Source organism: Dermacentor silvarum, chromosome 10 (assembly GCF_013339745.2).
Source record: "Dermacentor silvarum isolate Dsil-2018 chromosome 10, BIME_Dsil_1.4, whole genome shotgun sequence".
Classification (NCBI taxonomy): Eukaryota; Metazoa; Arthropoda; class Arachnida; order Ixodida; family Ixodidae; genus Dermacentor; species Dermacentor silvarum.
This window is the reverse complement of record NC_051163.1, coordinates 149658080-149676779: the sequence shown is the minus strand read 5'-3', so window position 1 is coordinate 149676779 and position 18700 is coordinate 149658080. Positions and strand designations below refer to the sequence as shown.

General features: G+C 44.8%; 1 long non-coding RNA gene across 1 annotated transcript; it reads right to left on the bottom strand.

Moving 5' to 3' along the window:
* Nucleotides 1–14452: 14452 nt before the first annotated feature.
* On the bottom strand, nucleotides 14453–18422 carry LOC125940739 (uncharacterized). Its single transcript, XR_007463941.1, has 2 exons — nucleotides 17780–18422; nucleotides 14453–15139 (listed from the first exon to the last, which is right to left on the bottom strand). It is a non-coding gene; the product is annotated as an uncharacterized LOC125940739 (long non-coding RNA).
* Nucleotides 18423–18700: the final 278 nt, after the last annotated feature.

Here is an 18700-nt window from a genome sequence, read left to right as displayed (position 1 = left end):
GCATAAATGCAGGTAAACCTTTATATGATGAAGTCGGTAAAATTGGCAATTTACTTCGTTATATTGAAATCCGACCTTTTATGCAAGTGAGTAGTCGCCGATAGATTTTTCTTAGACGCACGAGGCCGCAAAATTTACCGGTATTGCCAGGCAATTGGAAAAAGCAAATTTAAAGCAGAGAAAAATATTAATTTTGTTGAATTTAAAAGTTGGCGACAAAGGATACGTGTTTCATGCTGTGTTGACAATATCTTCACATCGGAGGTATGAAGCCAAGCCAGCCTTGCTTTTGAGCCCACTCCGCCCTCACGGCTGATACTGTTACCAGTAGTAGGGCCACGAACACTTCTCTTTTCAAATGACAGTGCGGGTATGTTAAAGGAAATTAAATATTCCCTCTTTGTGTCACCTACGATCAAAGGCTTGTTTAGCGAGTCAAGCAACAACGTTCCTAAGAGCTGCTCGTATGTTCCCAAGAACATAGCTGCAATACGGACTGTAGGTGAAGGTTTAGTTTCTGGTTATAGTGTGGGTTTAGTCCCATTTCTTATGTCGTTTAAGTGATCTTCACTACGACATTACCCTACGACATTACATTTTTTAATTAATTTTTTTCAAATAATAATTGTGTCGTGATATATGCATGTGGAAAATCTAGCAAAGGCTAGATATCTCTGATGGTTCATTTGCTACTAATAGTGTTAACAGGCTGCGGGTTGGATATAGTGAGAGCTTCATGTGAATACCTTGTGTGGATTTCAAGCGAGAACATTTATCCAGAATAATCATGACAGCGAATATCCACGCGTAAGCGTCTGCAGTGCAAGCTGAAGCAGACGACAAAGATTGATGTACACTGATTTAATTGCTGAAGGCGATGTACACCACGAGCACCTATAGTTGGAGGTGAAACAAACGGAAGGGGCGAACGTGACGACTGTGGTTGGTGACACAGTGGTGAAAGAAACGTACCAGATCTAGCAGCTGGTGCGGAGTAGTGACGCGATCTGTACAAGTGGCAGAACAGCCCCTTCGCCTCATTAAAAGGGAAGCACTGCTTTCAGATCAGTTGGCTATCCTGTATATCTTATTCCTGTATATCTTACAATGTGCAGAGAACGTAGTTTAGGCAAGGTAATATATAGAATGGGATTCAGCCTGAAGAAATCCGTTTGATTTGTGTGTGTTTGAGTTAGCTTCAGTGACAGAAAGAAAGTGGTGGACAAGTTACCCTCAGTACTTTGTAGTTTCATTTTGCTTTTGCTCAAGTGATAAAAACATTGTGGTACTTGTTCACAGTGCCCCGGTAGAGGGAAACAATCTTTTGATCAATCCACTGAAATGTGGCTGTGTTCTCCACTAGTAAATGAGGTGCCATTCTAACCTTTATACATTTTTGTTTCTTCTACCATATATTTTTCATTTTCTGTTAAATTTCTTTCATTCACTTTTCATTTCTTATAAGTGTGTTGAAATATCAGTTGATGGTTTCATTGTGCCGCATTGTGACGTGAAATAAGTGCTCCCAAGACAGTAATGTCTGGGTTCTGTAATCTTAGGTTATCATGTACTTGGCCTACAAGTGTGGCAAGCCTTTTTGATTACCAGACCTAGCAATATAGTTCAGTTGTGTAATGCCTCAGTTGCATTGCTTTCATGTGCTCTCTGTGACTTTGCAGGTTCCTCGCCGTTGGGGTCCTTGGAGCAGTGCGAGTCGTTCGTGTCCATGCACGGCCGGCTGCATTCCTGCCGGCTATGCCCTTACCAGACCAAGTATACGTCGCACTTGACGGCCCATCTGTGCACACACTCGGGCGAGCGCCCCTTCAAGTGCCACCTCTGTCCGCAGACATTCACTCGGAAAATCCACCTGGAACAGCATGTGCGCAGCCACACGGGAGAGCGCCCCTACCAATGCCACCTGTGCCAGGACACATTCAAGAGAAGTACCAGCCTTACACGCCATCTGCGCAGCCACACAGGAGAGTGTCCCTACCAGTGCCACCTTTGCCCACGCAAATTCAACCAGAGTGCCCCCCTGAAACGGCATCTGCAGGTCCACACAGGAGAGCGTCCCTTTTCCTGCGTGCACTGCAATGCGTCCTTTTTACGGAAGGGGAGTCTCACGGCCCACATGTCCTTTCATGCAGAAAAGAAGACCTAAAAGTCGGGGGCTTGCAGTTTTTTGTAGGTCAACCGATTCATTGAATTTTTTATGGCATTAGGTGATCTCTAAAGTGCAATGACAGGTTTCCTGCTCCTTCAACCATAGAGTTTAAGGAATATTCCTTAAGTTGAGGTATCGTAACTGTGTACGAAAATTCTTTAAACTTTGCCTTCGTTCGACTTCATAGCTATGCCAGCATACCGAAGCTACGGTTTGTCATGAACTCGGCTTGGCCTGATATGTGCTTGTGACTATATAAATAACTTTTTTTAATTATTTTAGCGAAGAAAGTTAGCAAACAAAGCAAGAACCTACAGTTGAGACCAGGGCACAGTAGTATGTGCCAAGTTTATGTTTCTGGAAAGTTATCAGTACATTGGTGGTACTGTTCATGTTTGACATAATTTTTCTTCCTAGCTGAAGTGCTTATGTTTAAATAGGAACTTGGTATTTACTAATACAGCAACATTTTCATGTTACACACTGTTCAACTACAAAGTAAACCATTGTGGCAAGTGATCTCAGGCTGTTATTAATTGAGCATTTTGTTCTCTAGCTTAAAACGTCCAGTATCAGAGTTGTGGTTACGCATAAGCAGACCGTATAATGCCAGTTGGTATTTGCACAGTAATGCAACGACATGAACAAGTGGGCACTGGAACTCTTGAGAAGCCATTGGTGATGTTTAATGATATATTGTGTGGGAATACCAAGTAGACCTGGTAAGCTGTATTGAAATGGTGTAGTGGGGGCTGCCTGTGGCCTGACTCTCCTGCCAAGATATTTGGACATGGTTACTGGTGATCAAGGTGTCCTGCAAGTGTACTGGTGTTGCATATGGTTCGTTTGAATTGATGACAGTATCGTGTTTCTCACACCCTTACTGCAGCATACATAAAGGTTATCCCATGCAAATCCCATGCTAAATACATGAAAGTTATCATAAGGTAACATAACACAGCTGCCAGGATTGAATCACGTGCTGAGATATTTGGACGTGCAGACTGGTGAACAAGGTGTCATGCAAGTGTACTATTGTCACATGGTTCGCGTGAATTTCAGACCAGGCTATAAAGTGTCCAGGATGGCAAGCGGGGATATCCTCTTGGAGCTCTGCGATTTGAAACAATATGAGAAATTGCCCAAACTAGTGTCATTTGGGGATGCCCAAGTGACAGTAACCCTGCACCGTACTATGAACACCACCCATCGCGTTGTCTCAGATAATCATCTGTTAGAGCTGACTGAGGCTGAACTCTTGGAGGGCTTCAGGGAGCAGAATGTCAACGTTAAACGAATTAAGATGAGGCGTGAAAGCAAAGAAATTCAGACCAAGCACCTAGTACTTACTTTCGGTTCAAGTGTTTTGCCTGAGTCCATCGCGGCCGGGTACATCAAACTTCAAGTTGGGCCATACATCCCAAATCCTCTTAGATGCTTCAAGTGCGAAAGGTTCGGTCACAGGTCGCAGAACTGTCGAGGCCGGCTGACTTGTGCCAAGTGTAGTGACAATGAACATTCCTCTGAAACATGCCAGAACACTTCACACTGTGTCAACAGTGATGGCGAGCATGCCGCATACTCACGATGTTGCCCGTCTTGGAAGAAAGAAAAAGAAATCGTCACAATCAAGGTCAAAGAAAATGTATCATTCAAGGACGCATGTAGGCGGGTATCATACTTGCCCAAGAACAGCTTTGCCAATCTGGCGCGTCAGGGGGCAGCGACACAATGGCTACCGGCGGCTCTCCGGCCCACATGCAGTGAGCTGCCAGCGACGCTATCCGCCTCCTAGGCGGCTGCAACTAGCGCTGCTTCGCCACCCCAGCAGAAGGGGGCATCGACCTCAGGGCTGGTGGCCCCAAAGGTCTCATCCCAAGGGTCGAGGCCTTCGCATCAAACAGCGAGCGTGTGTCCAGCGCCTCGCAAGAGCCGATGGACATAACCAGCCAGACGACGCCGCCAGTGCCTAAGGAGCGGTGAGAATCTCGTGACCGCTCCAAAAAAGAAAAACCCCGTATCACGGGGCCCGACAAGAGCGCTGTAAGTTAGTCTTTTTACACGAGACACACAGCACAAACATAACTTCAACATGGACACAGAGATACTACAGTGGAACGTCAGAGGACTACTTCATAACCTCGACGACATCACAGAACTCATACATAAATTTAATCCGAAGTTGCTGTGTGTCCGAGAAACACCCTTAAAGCCTACACAGTCGGACTTTCTCAAGTAATATGCCATTTTTCATAAAGTTTGTGACAACGCTTCTGCCACGTCCGGAGGTGTACATAAGTCTGTTGCTTGCCAACAGTCTGCCCTTCAGACTCCCCTCGAGGCTGTATCTGTGTGAGCAATTTTATTTAACAAGCTAATAACTATTTGCTCCATTTACATACCACCCAACCATCACCTTGGTAAAACGGAATTTTACAGCTTCATCAATGAGCTCCCAGAACCATACATTATCACTGGTGATTTTAATGCTCATCACACTCTTTGGAGAGACTCGCGATGTGACGCGAGAGGTCGACTCATTCAAAACTTCCTCCTTAACTCCGGTGTGTGCCTCTTCAATAAGAAGGGACAAACATATTACAATATCCATCATAGTTCATATTCATCAATAGACCTGCTGATTGGCTCTGCCTCACTTTTCTCCGATTTAGAATGGCGTGTAATTAAAAATTCATTCGGAAGTAATCATTTCCCAGTAACCCTGAACTTTGTAACCCAACATAACCCCCCTCCGCGTGTATCACGCTGGAAACTGGCGTTAGCCGACTGGGAATGCTTAGGGCATGGGTTCTCAAAGTGGGTTCCGCGGAACCTACGGGTTCCGCAGGCCCCTGCTCGGGGTTCCGCGAGCCACTGATAAACTTTCCCTGGTCCCGCTCTCGACAAGTGTCTTGATCACGAGGTGCGCTTGATCGAAAGAACCTCAATTACCCATGCCCGAGTGTCAAAAAGCACATCACAGTGCGTAACAGCAACGCGCGAACTGCGCAATAAATACGCAAGCAGCTTTTAGCCACCCAACCTCTGAGAACGGGCAGCGCGCCTAAGCTTTCACACTTAAATCTCGGAGGCCGTAACTTACCACCATGCGCGTTTCTCCTATTTGTAGATAGAGTCGGTGCCGATAGTGTGCGCACTGGAGGAAAAAAAAAAAAAAAAAAAAAATACGCGCAGCGCCGCAAATGCGCGCCGCAGAAGAGCAAGAACGGCGTAGCGTCCAACCGAAACGAATTGGCGTAGTCCGCATCGCCGTGGTCCTCAGCGGTGATCGTAAGCGGCACGTGACTGTCAGCAACGCCGAAGCGCTTCGTGCCTAACCTTTAAAGCCTTTATTCTTGCGTTTATCGCCGCGCGCAACACCGCGTTGGCGGCTAGCCGCGTGCCTCCGTAAGTGCGTAGTCGCTATCTCTAATCGCGTCGATAACCACCGCAGTTTCGTCCGCCGCGGTTGCGGCAAATAGTAGTTTCGTTTTCACTCGATGCGCGCGTCGGCTGCGTGCCTTCACAACTACGCAGTCGCCTCCCATGGCAGCGTCGATAGCGACCGGCCGCAGTTTCGTCCGCACTTCTTGCAGCGAACGGTAGTTTCGTTTTGACTTTGTGCGTGCGTCAGCCGCCTGCCTTCTGAACCGTAAAGTCGCCGTCCATGATCGTCGATAGCGGCCGCGGTTTCGTTCGCAGCGGTTGCGGCAAGCAGTAGTTTCGCTTTGATTCAGTGCAAAGCTGTCGAAGATAAAAAGCACCAGCTACATCGCGATGGACGGACAATTTGTTGGCGAGCAGCTGAGTGGCGAAAAAATAATCGAGATGTGCGCCCGTTGGTGTGCAAAGCGCGTCTCAGATGAAAACGCGCGCCGCGAAGGATGTCGCGAGGCCTTCGCCGCTGCTAGCGCTAATCAGTCATGAGATGAAGAGAATTTCAGCTTCCACACTGGTCTTGTGCTAAATAGAAACAAGATTTGACGATTCATTGAGTAAATAGAAGCGTGATGACGTAGTGAAGTATTTGTTTATTGTTTTCTTGATACCCTCGATAACTCGACATTCGGTTAATTCGGGGGGGGGGGGGGGTTCCTCGGAACTTTATGGAGCTTAGCAGGGTTCCGTGGGATGACTGTACTTGAGAACCCCTGGCTTAGGGAATCGACCTACTTACCACGAGATTTTATAAATAATTTTATTATAGATCATACCGTATCATACTTTACTGCTTTTATCATTGATGCCGCTGAGAAGTTCATCCCTCAATCAAGTGGCACTTCATTCAAAAGACGGGTTCCCTGGTGGAATGGTGATTGCAGACAGGCACGAAGGAGACAAAATAAGGCTTGGGGAAAACTGCGTGAATGTCCTACGGCTGAAAGTCTAATAGAATATAAACATGTTAAATCCCAGGCAAGAAGGACGTGAAGAGAGGCTAAGATGGCAAGCTGGGAGAGGTTTCTCTCGGGTATAAATTCGTATATTCAATAGGCGAAAGCATGGGACGGGCTAAGGAGGCTAAAGGGAAAAGAAATCCATCCGTTGCCCCTAGTGAATGACGAAGCGAACAGCTTGGAAGACCAAGCTGACGGTTTTGGCGAACACTTCAAACGCGAATGTAGTTCAAATCATTATTCCGAGGCATCGACCGCAAATGCACACAGAACGAATCCTATAACCTTCCTTTTAACATCGCCGAGTTGAGAGCCTCCTTGACTGCATGTTGGAGCTCTGCACCTGGATCTGACCGGATCATGTACGACATGATTAAACACATCCACAGCTATACTCGAATAACCCCACTCGCACTTTTCAAGGCTATATGGGCTGCCGGGTACCTTTATACTGCATGGAAAGAATCCCTGGTCGCTCCGATTCTGAAACAAGGTAAAGACCCCACATTAGTAACAACTTACCACCCAATAGCCCTCACGAGTTGTATTTGCAAACTTTTTGAAAAAACTATAAACCGTTGCCTTTTACACTTTGACTCAAACAAATTCTTGATCCATATCAGTGCGGCTTCAGAGAAGGACAGTCTACAACCGACCATCTCGTGTGCATCGAAGCAAATATTCGTGATGCCTTCATACATAAACAATATTTATTATTCGTGTTTCTCGATATGGAAAAGGTGTACAATAGAACATGGTGTTACGGAATCCTGTGTGATCTGTCGGCAATGGACATCCACGGCAATATGTTACACATTATAGAAAGCTACCTACACAATCGTACATTCCGTGTGAAAATAGGTAATGCACTGTCGCATGCATTTATACAGGAAACTGGGGTGCCTGAAGGAGGCGTGCTCAGTTGCGTGCTCTTTATCGTCGAGATGAACACGCTTCGTGTGACCAGCTATTTTTGATTCCCTATACGTAGACGACATACGTATCGGTTTCAAATCCTGCAACCTCACAGTGTGTGAGAGACAGGTACAACAGGGCTTGAACAAAGTGCGTAAGTGGGCAGACAAAAGCGGATTCAAAGTGAACCCCCACAAAAGTTTGTGTTCTTTTCACTAAGAAGAAAGGTCTCGTTGCAGTTCCCACTATCGAACTGTATGGGCAAAAAAGTATCTGTGAACAAAGAGCACAAGTTCCTAGGCATCATACTTGACTCTAAACGTACTTTCATTCCATAGATAAAATATCTCAAGGTGAAATGCCTAAAAACGATTAACTTACTGAAAATTTTATCTCGCACATCCTGGGGCAGCGACAGGAATTGTTTAATGAATCTTCACAAGAGCCTCATTCGGTCACGATTGGACTATGATGCCGTGGTATATCACTCTGCCACCCTGAGTGTGCTAAAGTTGCTAGATCCCGTCCACTATCTAGTTATTCGCCTGGCCACTGGCGCATTCAGAACAAGCCCTGTCGAAAGTTTATACGTAGAATCAAATGAATGGTCACTCCATCTGCAGAGAACATGCATCAGCTGCGCCTATTTTCTCAAAGTGCACTCTAATCGGGAACATCTTTGTTCTGTAACCGTTTATGATTTGACATGTGCAACGCTTTTTCATAATCTACCCTCCATGAGGCGGCCTTTCTCACTGCGTGTGAGAGAACTTATCGAACAGATGGATGTCCCACTTCTCAAACATCGTGTAATGCCTCTAGCTAAGCTGTCACCGCCTTGGGAGTAACAAGTGATAGAATGAGTAACACGAGAACAAGGTAAGAGCAGGAGCCAACGTTTTGACAAGTGGACTTGTCTTCTTCAACGCAACATATGCATTAGAAGTGATAGAATGTGATTTATCCTTTGTAGAGGTCACAAAGCACGCTCCCGAGCTCGAAATCGCAGTGCATTTCCGCGAACTTCAATCGAAGTACTAGTACTTGGAATTCTACATCGATGCGTCAAAGTCGCATGCTGGCGTATCTTACGCGACTGTTGGCCCCTCTTTTTCTAAATCTGACGTTTTGAACCTCCTAACAAGTATCTTCACCGCATAAGCCTATGGAGAACTGTCTGCGGTGAAACATAGAAAGAAATTAAATCTAGAGAAGGCAATCATATTCACAGACTGTGTGAAGTCTTGTAAAAACGTTAATATCTTTGCAAAAACGTAAAAATCCTTTTTTTATTCAGCTTTACTCACTCTTGTGCAACATTTATTTATCTCATAGACATGTAATAATGTGCTGGCCATAGAGGAATCGAGGGTAACATGCTTGGCGATAAAATCACCAAATCAATAGCATTGCAAGGGATTAATTTTCCCGCTGCTGCCCCTGCTACAGATCTGAAGCCTTTCCTATGAAACAAACTGCGAAGCCACTGGCAATGCTTGCGGGATGCTGAAACGAACAATAAGCTTCACGTGATTAAGCCAAAATTAGGTTTCTGGCCCTACACTACGAAAACACGAAGAACAGATGTCATTTTGTGCTGTATCAGAATAAGACGCACATATGGTACTCATAATTTTCTATTGACTGGTAACGAGCTTCCAGCCTGCGGTCGATGTGGTGAGAGGCTGACCGCCCTCCACGTCCTCCTGGAGTGTTGGGAAGCCGAAACGGACAGAAAGAAACATTTTCCTGTAGCATACCGCTATTGTGTCCCACTTCATCCCTCTATGTTTCTTGGTAAAGAACCACTTTTTAACACAAAAGCAGTCCTCGGTTTTTTGAACGATGTTGTGCTACATGTTATTAGCCCGATAAGTTCGTAGTGCATCCTCTCTCCAGAGGATGCCACTGTGATAGTTTTTTCTTATAGCACATGCCTCCAGGCCCTTGTATTTCAAGGGCTCTGTTTAGGCACTTGTGCTTCTGGCCAATTCTTGCATCTGTTATATTTGGAAATCATATCATTCTTTCGCAATGCATTCTTCATGTTCACAGTACACCTCATTAGCCATTGCCACAATTTTATTACATGTATATTTTACGCACTTTACAGCGACTATTTTTAGGCCCCTTTACAGCCACTTCTCATCTACGTCTCCGAATTCATTGCTCCACTGCAAACTGTCTAACACTGGCATGGTGCTCTTTGGCCATACCTGGCCCTTGCACCGCTAAACAACATACGTGAAGGTTATCCCATGCAAATCTCACGCAAAATACATGAAAGTTATCATAAGGTAGCATAACACAGCTGTCAGGATTGAATCACCTGCTTAGATATTTGTACGTGCAGGCTGGAGAACAAGGTGTCATGCAAGTGCACTATTGTCACATGGTTCGCGTGAATTGATGACGGTGTCATGTTTGTCACACCCTTACTGCAAGATACACGAATGTTCTTATAAGGTAACATAACACAGCTGTCGGGGTTGCTGTGTGGATTGCACATAACACGAGATTAACGCAGCACTGTGGCAGCCTTTATCATTCTTATAAATTTATGCTTCTTTCCTTTTTTCTTTTTTCATATCAATTACGACATGACCTTACGAAGGAAAGAAGTTTAATAAAATCATGTCGCCTATTTTTGTGCACATTCTATGGAATTTAGCTGCGATTATTAGCTGACTAGCTTCTCGATTGCTTTGAAAGACACCACTCCTAGCTGTGTACAACTCCGACCTGTCATTCATAATCAGAAAAAAAGAATAAATTGGAAAAAGAGGGATTGCAATCTACGCAGCCAAAACCAATTCTCAGCATTGCTTCTGTATTCACTTGCTCATATGACTGGTGTTTATAGGTTGTTGACTCTTGACTGTGGAATTTGTTCCCCTTACTCTGACTCAGTTGTGTTTACTTGCCTTCTGTGCTGTGAAAAACTTTGTGCGCCAGAAGCACATGGCTTGTAAGCAAAGAAATATATCCGCAGCATTTTTCTTTATCCCACTCCTTCATTTTTTGCATCCAGTCTCACAATTGTGATGTACCTTCACTGATGCCATAGGCCTGGCTGTGGAGTACGGCACTTGTACTGCCGTCGACTAACGGCCCTTCTAGTGGGCACTGCATAACTCTGTGGGAGAGCAGTCACGTGCAATGGACCCATGTTGTAATTTTGAGGTGGGATGAGATCTGTAATTACCAGCCTGTGCCTGATTGGGGTTATGAGCTACGCCATAGCTGCCAACATTCACGATATTGTTGTAAAATCCACGATGTTAAGAGCATGTTTATAATTGTAGCATTGACACCAATAATCTTGTGGCTTTTCATTTGTGGCCACTTCAGGGGGCGAAACTTCTTTTAAAAAATACAAATACAGTCGGTGACCAATTTTTCAGAGGATAATTTTTGGACACGCACTTTTATTCTGACCTACCAGCAGCAGTGCCATTCCCTTACAGAAGCCATGCATAACGGCAACTCAAATTTCAGCATACCTTCTGTCAGGATTTATGAAAAAATTCATGGACATTTTCATTTGTTCCGCGACTCATTCTTCCTATGACCACTATATAAAGCAGTTTGCCTGTTCAGTGTCCCTAGAGAATAATGTCTGTGAAGTTTTTTTTTTTTTTTAATACACAGTTAAGATCTTGACTACTACAACCATTTTAGTATTTTTCACGAATATTTATTAAGGCAAAAGCCTCAAATGTCTCATTAGTCAGTTGACCTTGAGAGAAAATGCATCGCCACGAAACATGAAAGGTACAAAAAGGCTATGAACCCTCGACCTTTGGTGGGAGTTGAACCCATGACCTTTGTGGTTAATGAAGGCGAAGTTAATTCAGGCACAGTTAATTAGGATAGAGTCAAGGCACTCGAACCCACGACCTTTGGTGGGAAGCGAATTAGGGCAGTGGAACACACGGCCTTTGGTGGGAGGCGAACCCACCACCTTGGGTGGGAAATGAAACCCCAACCATAGGAATTAAAAAGGAGGACTAAGCAAAGTACACTAAGCGAATTAAAGGGTATGTGTACGTCATGTGTCCTTCTTTGATGCATCAGCACTTGGGCTTTCGCCTTCGTCTTAGGAATAGCATATGAGACCCTGTGAATTTTTGTTTCCTGGCTTCCACTGCAGTATTTCTCAACTGTTAAGGTTGGCAGGGCTGCTACACTTATGGATAACATCTCGCCAACGAAAAGCACTGGGTATATTTATTGCTGTAGAAGCAGAGGGCCAACATGTGTGCAAGTACTGTATAGACCCGTGTAAGGCCCCCCAACTTGGCAGCCTAAAATTTGTAAAAAAAATTCCAACGAAGAAGCAATTGCCTTTGGTGCCCCGATGCTGCGCGAGTGTATCGACGAATTTTTGCGCGCTGTGTACTTCCGTGCGCTACTACTAGATGATGATTTCTGCACATTGACCTCTAATGCAATATGTTACATCTGGGGATCCAGGGTGTGCAAAAGTTAGACCAGAAGGTGCGGTCCTGTGTAAGGCCCTCACCATGTCAAAATTGTGAGAAAAGAATGTGCGGCCCTTACACGAGCATATACAATAGATGTCAGCAGGTACCCATGAAATGGTAGTCCAGTCATAAAAGTCCACTCTGAGATACGCTATATTCTTTTTCTGCCTCCCGCTGCCATTTCCGACGTGTCAATTATCTCTACAATAGCTATGGCACACCATGCTACGGTCTATTCTCTTCCTCTATGACAGACGGGGAGAGTGAGCTACGGGTACATAAAAACGCTGCTACGAAAATCAGTTGCTGCCCCGACAGGGACAAGTCCCCTTGTCGAGACGTTTGCTTAAAGCGACATTCCTTCTTCGGCTACTCCTCATCGTTTCAAGTTTCCGTCTTTCTTTCAAATTCTGTCTTGATCGTAACTATGTTCACAGTTATCATCAAACATCACCAGATTGTTACCTTAGTGTGTTTACAACTTGCCTAGTGTGAGCTCATTTGTTCCAGCAGCAGTCTGCAATTTTATTTCAGCAGCAGTTAAATTCTCTAAACTAGTGTTGCTGTGTGCATCCATCTCGTAAAGAGCTGAAGGCAGTGTGACTTCCTCCATTACTTCTGGAGGTTTTCCATCAAAAAGCCTAATGCTACATTCTTTATATGTGAAATGATAGAACCAAGCGAAATAGTCTTGTTTTTTCTATCTAGACTCGCACTTGTGTGGAAGGAAATGGCAAAAGCTGCAGAAGAATGGATGACTTATTCTGCAATGTGGTCATAGCTAGTATCATGTCCAATTTATTCACATGTCCTTTCTACAAATGCAATCTTAAACTGCGAGATGTTAAGCCTACATTGTTTTGCACTTTCTGTAACTGATGCAGAACTTCGGATATTTACTGTGAACCATTACAACAAACATGCTGTAGTCGCTCCAGACATAATGGCACCTGCGAGTGAAATGCTATGGAAATACTTATTTAGCTGTAGTAAGTTGAGTGCGATTTAGTTCTAGGAGCTACTGGGTGGCACTGTGGTATATGTGCAAGCAAAGTTGAACTTGATTGCAGTTCCAGTGCTTGTGTTTGCTTCTCGAGAATAGTACCAGGCACCAGTGTTGCGATTAATGACCTTGCTTGACTGGTGTGGCTTTAACAAGGTAAAATTGTCCTGCCAGTGGGTATAAGGAACTAGATTCGCCTCCGAAAGAAAAGAATTCCTGATCGTTGTGCACCTAGTATACATCGCTTTTCACAGTGATAGAGAATTGTTCAACTCAGCAGTTCAAAACTGTCATTTCTCTGCATTGAATGCACTGTGCAGATACACTGCTCTTCTCACCACCATGTGTGAGCGGTGGATCACTGCCTTCCTCCTTGCTCCCTGTCAGGGCACATTACTCTCGCACTGCATTGCGACGTGCAGGCTGGGAGAGCTAGGTGTGGCTTGGGCGTAACCTCGGAGATCGCACTAGTGCAATCTTTAATGCCACACCTATCTGCACAGTGCGAGCTACAGCAGGGGCAGTGCTAGAGATCTGTGCACTGGCTTCTTTTTAATTGCGGTGCACCACGAATGCTGGTCCAGCTAGGCGTGGCCACAGAGTTGGAATCGGTTGCGGTGCAATCTAGGCGGGCATGAGCTGGCCAGAGCAAGCTGGCCCATTGAGGTTTATTGGCCTCCTCGTTCACACAGCAGAATCCCATGATGTGGGCAGGTCAGCCTGAATAAGTTGCATGGTCGGCATGCTGTGGGCTGTGCTCGACCATGACAGACATTTTTATTGTTCATGTGGCAGCCTGCAAGCCTGCCTCTTCCACCATGTCATCGTTTTGCTGGTTTCACGACAAAATGGATGAACCAAGAGGAAGCAAAAGAGCATCACATTGAAACTAAAAGCTGTCGTGTCAGGCACTTGGAAGTCACTTGTTGCAAATACCGAAGGTTCTTTTATTGTGTAATGAAGAAGAAGAGCACAAGTACAAGGCCAGCCAGATCGACTGTTCAATGCCTCCAGTGGGTCCAGTCGGATCGCCAGTGCTTAGCACGAGTGTGAGCCGTTCGGGCAACCAGCTGTTCTTGCTCTGCGTCACCTGCCTGCTCGGTTACGAACAGACGCTACCCTCTGAATTGCTCAGTACACCCCTTTACAATTGTTTTATTAACGTTTCATCACATACGTAGTCCTGCAGTGGTTTTAAGGGGCTTGCATGTTTCAAGTCATGACCGCATTGGGCAGATATTGCAGTAAAGGGCAATAATGAACATAACGAAGTAATTTCGGTTCCCCGCTTAAATTTGTTGTAATCAGTTCCGAGTGTATTACCCTGAAGATGTGATTTGACACTTTGCATTAGTTGTTGCATTACAGCCTTCCAACGCTTGTTTACAGCATAATACGTGCTGGGAAATTATCACCAGATTGTTGGAAGCACTTCTTACTGTAAGTCTTGCCTTTCATCAAGAGTAATTCACATGCTCGTTGAAAGGGTAACAATCCATTTATTTCAGGATCAGCAGCTTGAAATCTATATTATACTGTCACTCTGTACTGTCACTGTTACTCTGTAGTGTCAATCTATAATGTCACTTGAAATCTATATTTCAAGTTTAGCAGTTTCTGAAATTTGTTCTGCTTGTACAAATGCTTCACTCAAAAGTTGAACAAGTTAATGATGTTACTGGAAGACCAGGGCCTGTTTGTGCTCAACATTTCATTGAGCGTTCTTTCATTCAGTAGCGCTTTGGCATCTGCTAATCGTGATAATAAGCAGTGAAATAACTAGACACTTGCCCTTTGCGTGGAGCTCAAAGACAGCACTTTAGAAAAGTTTTGTGAATACGGGTAAATATTCATGCCGTAGACGAGACACGGGCACCCTCTGGATGTCTTACAGATATCTCTTTTTGGATGCTGGGGACATCCTAAGGTTGTACCAGAATGATCCTGAAAAACTCCCTAGTGAAACACCAAAAGATGTCCTATGGATTGCCCAGCTGGGACGCCTTTTTGGATGTCGTTGGGACATTAGTAGGACGTTAAATCTTGGCATAGGTCTTAGTCTCCAAATTTATAATTACGTTGTGGCTTGTGGCTTTACACACCTTGTGGCTTTCGAAGCTTGTAATGCGTCATGAAGAGTTGATGCGGAAGTTCCAATGTTTTGTTGCAACTGTCTGTAATACAAGATGTCAATTAATTAGTAACTACAGCAAAAGATAACAAAACTAGCTCTATTTTCTTGACAGATATAACACAATGCTAGGATGGATGGATGGATGAGGCTGAACCCTCTAAATCGGGCAGTTGCATACGCCACCTAGCCGTGACTATTAACATATTTTGTACTTTGTGGTGGGTGAAATTTCACCCCTGCCTTGATTTTAGCCACCAATCAGATAACCTCCGTTTGGTTATTTCTACCCGCTTAAAGTCTATTTTGCCTACACTGTCCCTAAACCACAATGCTTTGAAAAAATCAGCCCCGTTGCTTTGCACTGTAGGGTTAAGCCCTTTACAGAAAAGTATGAGGTGTTCAGCCGTTTCCTCTTCCTCTCCACATGCACCGCACGTGTCTATACCTTGGTACTTGACTCAGTACATCTTGTCTGCAATACTCCCATCCTGGCTTCAAACAACAAAGAGCTTCCCCTAGAATTATCATAGATATTTTCTTTGGCAATTTCTTGCTTGAAAGTTCTGTATGTTCCCAGTGCTGATTTCGTCTGCATCCCTGTTTTCCACAGACCCCTCTCTGTTTCTTTAACCTTTTTCTTAACCACTGTTTCCTGGTTTGCACCCCTCCTGCAGTCCAAATATTTGATTGACAATTTTCTGGTCAGCTTCCTCCATTTTGTGTCTACATTCCTCATGTACAAATAACTGAAAACTCTCCTTGCGCACCACTTTTCTGCCATTTCTCTCAATTGCTCCTCAAATTCTATCTTGCTGCTAGCTTCCCTGCCTTCGAAAGACGTCCATCCCATGACACCCTGTACCCCCTGATTTGGTGTATTTCTGTGTGCTCCCAATGCAAGCCTACCTACCGCTCGCTGCTTAACTTCCAACCTTGCTCGAACCTCTGATCTCATGCACAGGACTGCATTGCCGAAAGTCAAACTAGGGACCATCACCCCTTTCCAAATCCCTCTCACCACTTCGTACCTATTGTAATCCCTCGGTGCCCTATTTTTCATCATAGCTGCATTCCTGCTACCTTTAGTCTTACACATTTTTCATGTTCTCTTAGGTACTCAGCCCCATTGTTTATCCACACTCCAAAATATTTGTACTTATCCACTACCTCCAGTGTTATCTCCTGTATCCTATGCTCACTGCCCTGATTATCATTAAAAATCATGACTGCCGATTTTTCTTTACTAAACTTCAAACCTAAGCTATCTCCCCTTTACCACAGATGTCCATTAATCCCTGCAAGTCTTCCTTGCCATCAGGCATAAGTACAATGTCATCCCCGTACATCAGTCCTGGTAATGACTGTTTCATCCATTCTCCTTGCTTGAAATAGGAAAGGTTGAAGCCAAGTCCGCTCCTCTCTAATTTTTTCTCTAATCCTTGTAAATACAGCATGAACAACAAAAGTGACAGAGGGCACCCCTAACTAAGCCCCTGCTGTATCTCTATAGGCTCAGATACCTTGTTTTCCCATTTTATAAGCACCTTGTTACTTTTATAGATATCTTTTAAAAGATTACTTACTCCATCTTCCACATCTAGAGTGCCCAGTAAGTCCCACAAATCCTTTTGGATTACACTGTCATAGGCTCCCTTGATATTCAGAAATGTGAGCCATAGGGGTAGTGTTCCTTTTCTGCTATTTCAATACACTGCGTCAATGAGAACAGATTATCTTCTAACCTTCTTTGTTTCCGGAACCCATTTTGTAGTTCCCCCAGCACCTCCTCGCTCTCCACCCATGCCTGCAGTCTGTCCTTTATAATCTGCATCACCACCCTGTAAACCATTGACGTCACTGTTATGGGACGGTAGTTGTTTATGTCGGCTTTGTCTCCCTTTCCTTTGTATATCATGCTCATCCTGCTCAGTCTCCACCCACGGGGGCTTTACCGTCCATTATCATTTTGCTCACAGCCTCTCTTAATGCTTTCTTAGATTTTGGGCCCAATGTCTTCATAACATAATTGGGATGCCATCAGGACCTGTCGACGTGCTACTAGGAACCCTCTTCTCTGCCCTTTCCCACTCGCTATGTTCAACTGGAGCCACTCACTAACTAGTCTATCCTCACCTGATTGAGCACACGCTACAGTTTTGTTCTTTAAATTTTTCTGTCATCATTGTTCTTATATGTTCCATTGCCTCATCTCCTTCTAGCCGAACACCTTGAGCTGTAACTATAGACCTCTGCTCAAGCTAGTCTTATTACTCAAGGAGTTGAGATGTTTCCAAAATTTCTTCGCTGCTTTTCTATCCTTTTTGTTTACTTCTGACAACCATTGGCTCCCCTTTCTTCTGATCTTCTCATTGATCAAATTGGATGCTTCCCTTCTACAGTTTAAGAAGTTATTCCATTTTCTGCCTACATCAGCTTCTGGTTCAGCCCCCTGCTTTGAATATCTGTGTTCCCTGGATGCTTCCTGACGTTTCTCTTGGCCTTCTTAACCTCCTCATCCCACCAGCTCTTGGGTTTACGTCTTCTGTTTCCTTTTGTCCTGACTCGTACCTTAGTAAGCTCTAGCTCAAATAGCCGTGTTAAATTTGCATATGTCCATTCTGTTTTTGTATCCTCTGAAATTACTTCAATTTTACTACGGGAGCAAAGCGCCCGCACGTGCCTCGAATAGGAGGGCGCTGCCACCACTGTTGTCGTCATGGAGGAAGAAAATGGTTGTCGTAGATCGGCTCTGTTGTGATGGTCCCCTTGTTGTCGGAGTACAGGCGGAGCGTCGTCTTCGAGGCCATAGCCGATTTCCACAGTTCTCGCTCTGTCTCACGCACATGGCCCTGAACTCCTTTAGCCGTCTCACACCTGGCTCCTCCGGTTTCTGAATAGTTCAAGAGGCCATATTTTCGCCTCAGGAACTGGACACGCGCCCTCCATTATGTCTGGATGCCTTTAAGGTAGACGTACCGAAACACCCTGCGCGCCCACCTACCGTCGTCCATGTTGCGCAGACGGCACTCAAACGCAATTTTACTCTTGGCCTCTCGAGCCTCGAAGGAGGACCAGCCCATAGAATAAAGAACCATCTCCCTGGACAACGCCAGGAGGCGTTGCCCTGGATGATCTTTACGGCAACTCGGCCATGACAGCCCAGGATGGATGAATGGATGGATGGATGAGGCTGAACCCTTTAAACCGGGCGGTGGCATACGCCACCTAGCCATGACTATTAACATATTTTGTACTTTGTGGTGGGTGAAATTTCACCCCTGCCTTGATTTTATCCACCAATCAGATAACCTCTGTTTGGTTATTTCTACCCGCTTAAGTCTATTTTGCCTTCACTGTCCCTAAACCCAATGCTTTGAAAAATCAGCCCCGTTGCCTTGCACTGTAGGGTTAAGCCCTTTACAGAAAAGTATGAGGTGTTCAGCCGTTTCTTCTTCCTCACCACATGCACCCTCACAACGTGTCTATATCTTGGTACTTGACTCGGTACATCTTAGTCCGCAATACTCCGTCCTGGCTTCAAACAACAAAGAGCTTCCCCTAGAATTATCGTAGATATTTTCTTTGGCAATTTCTTGC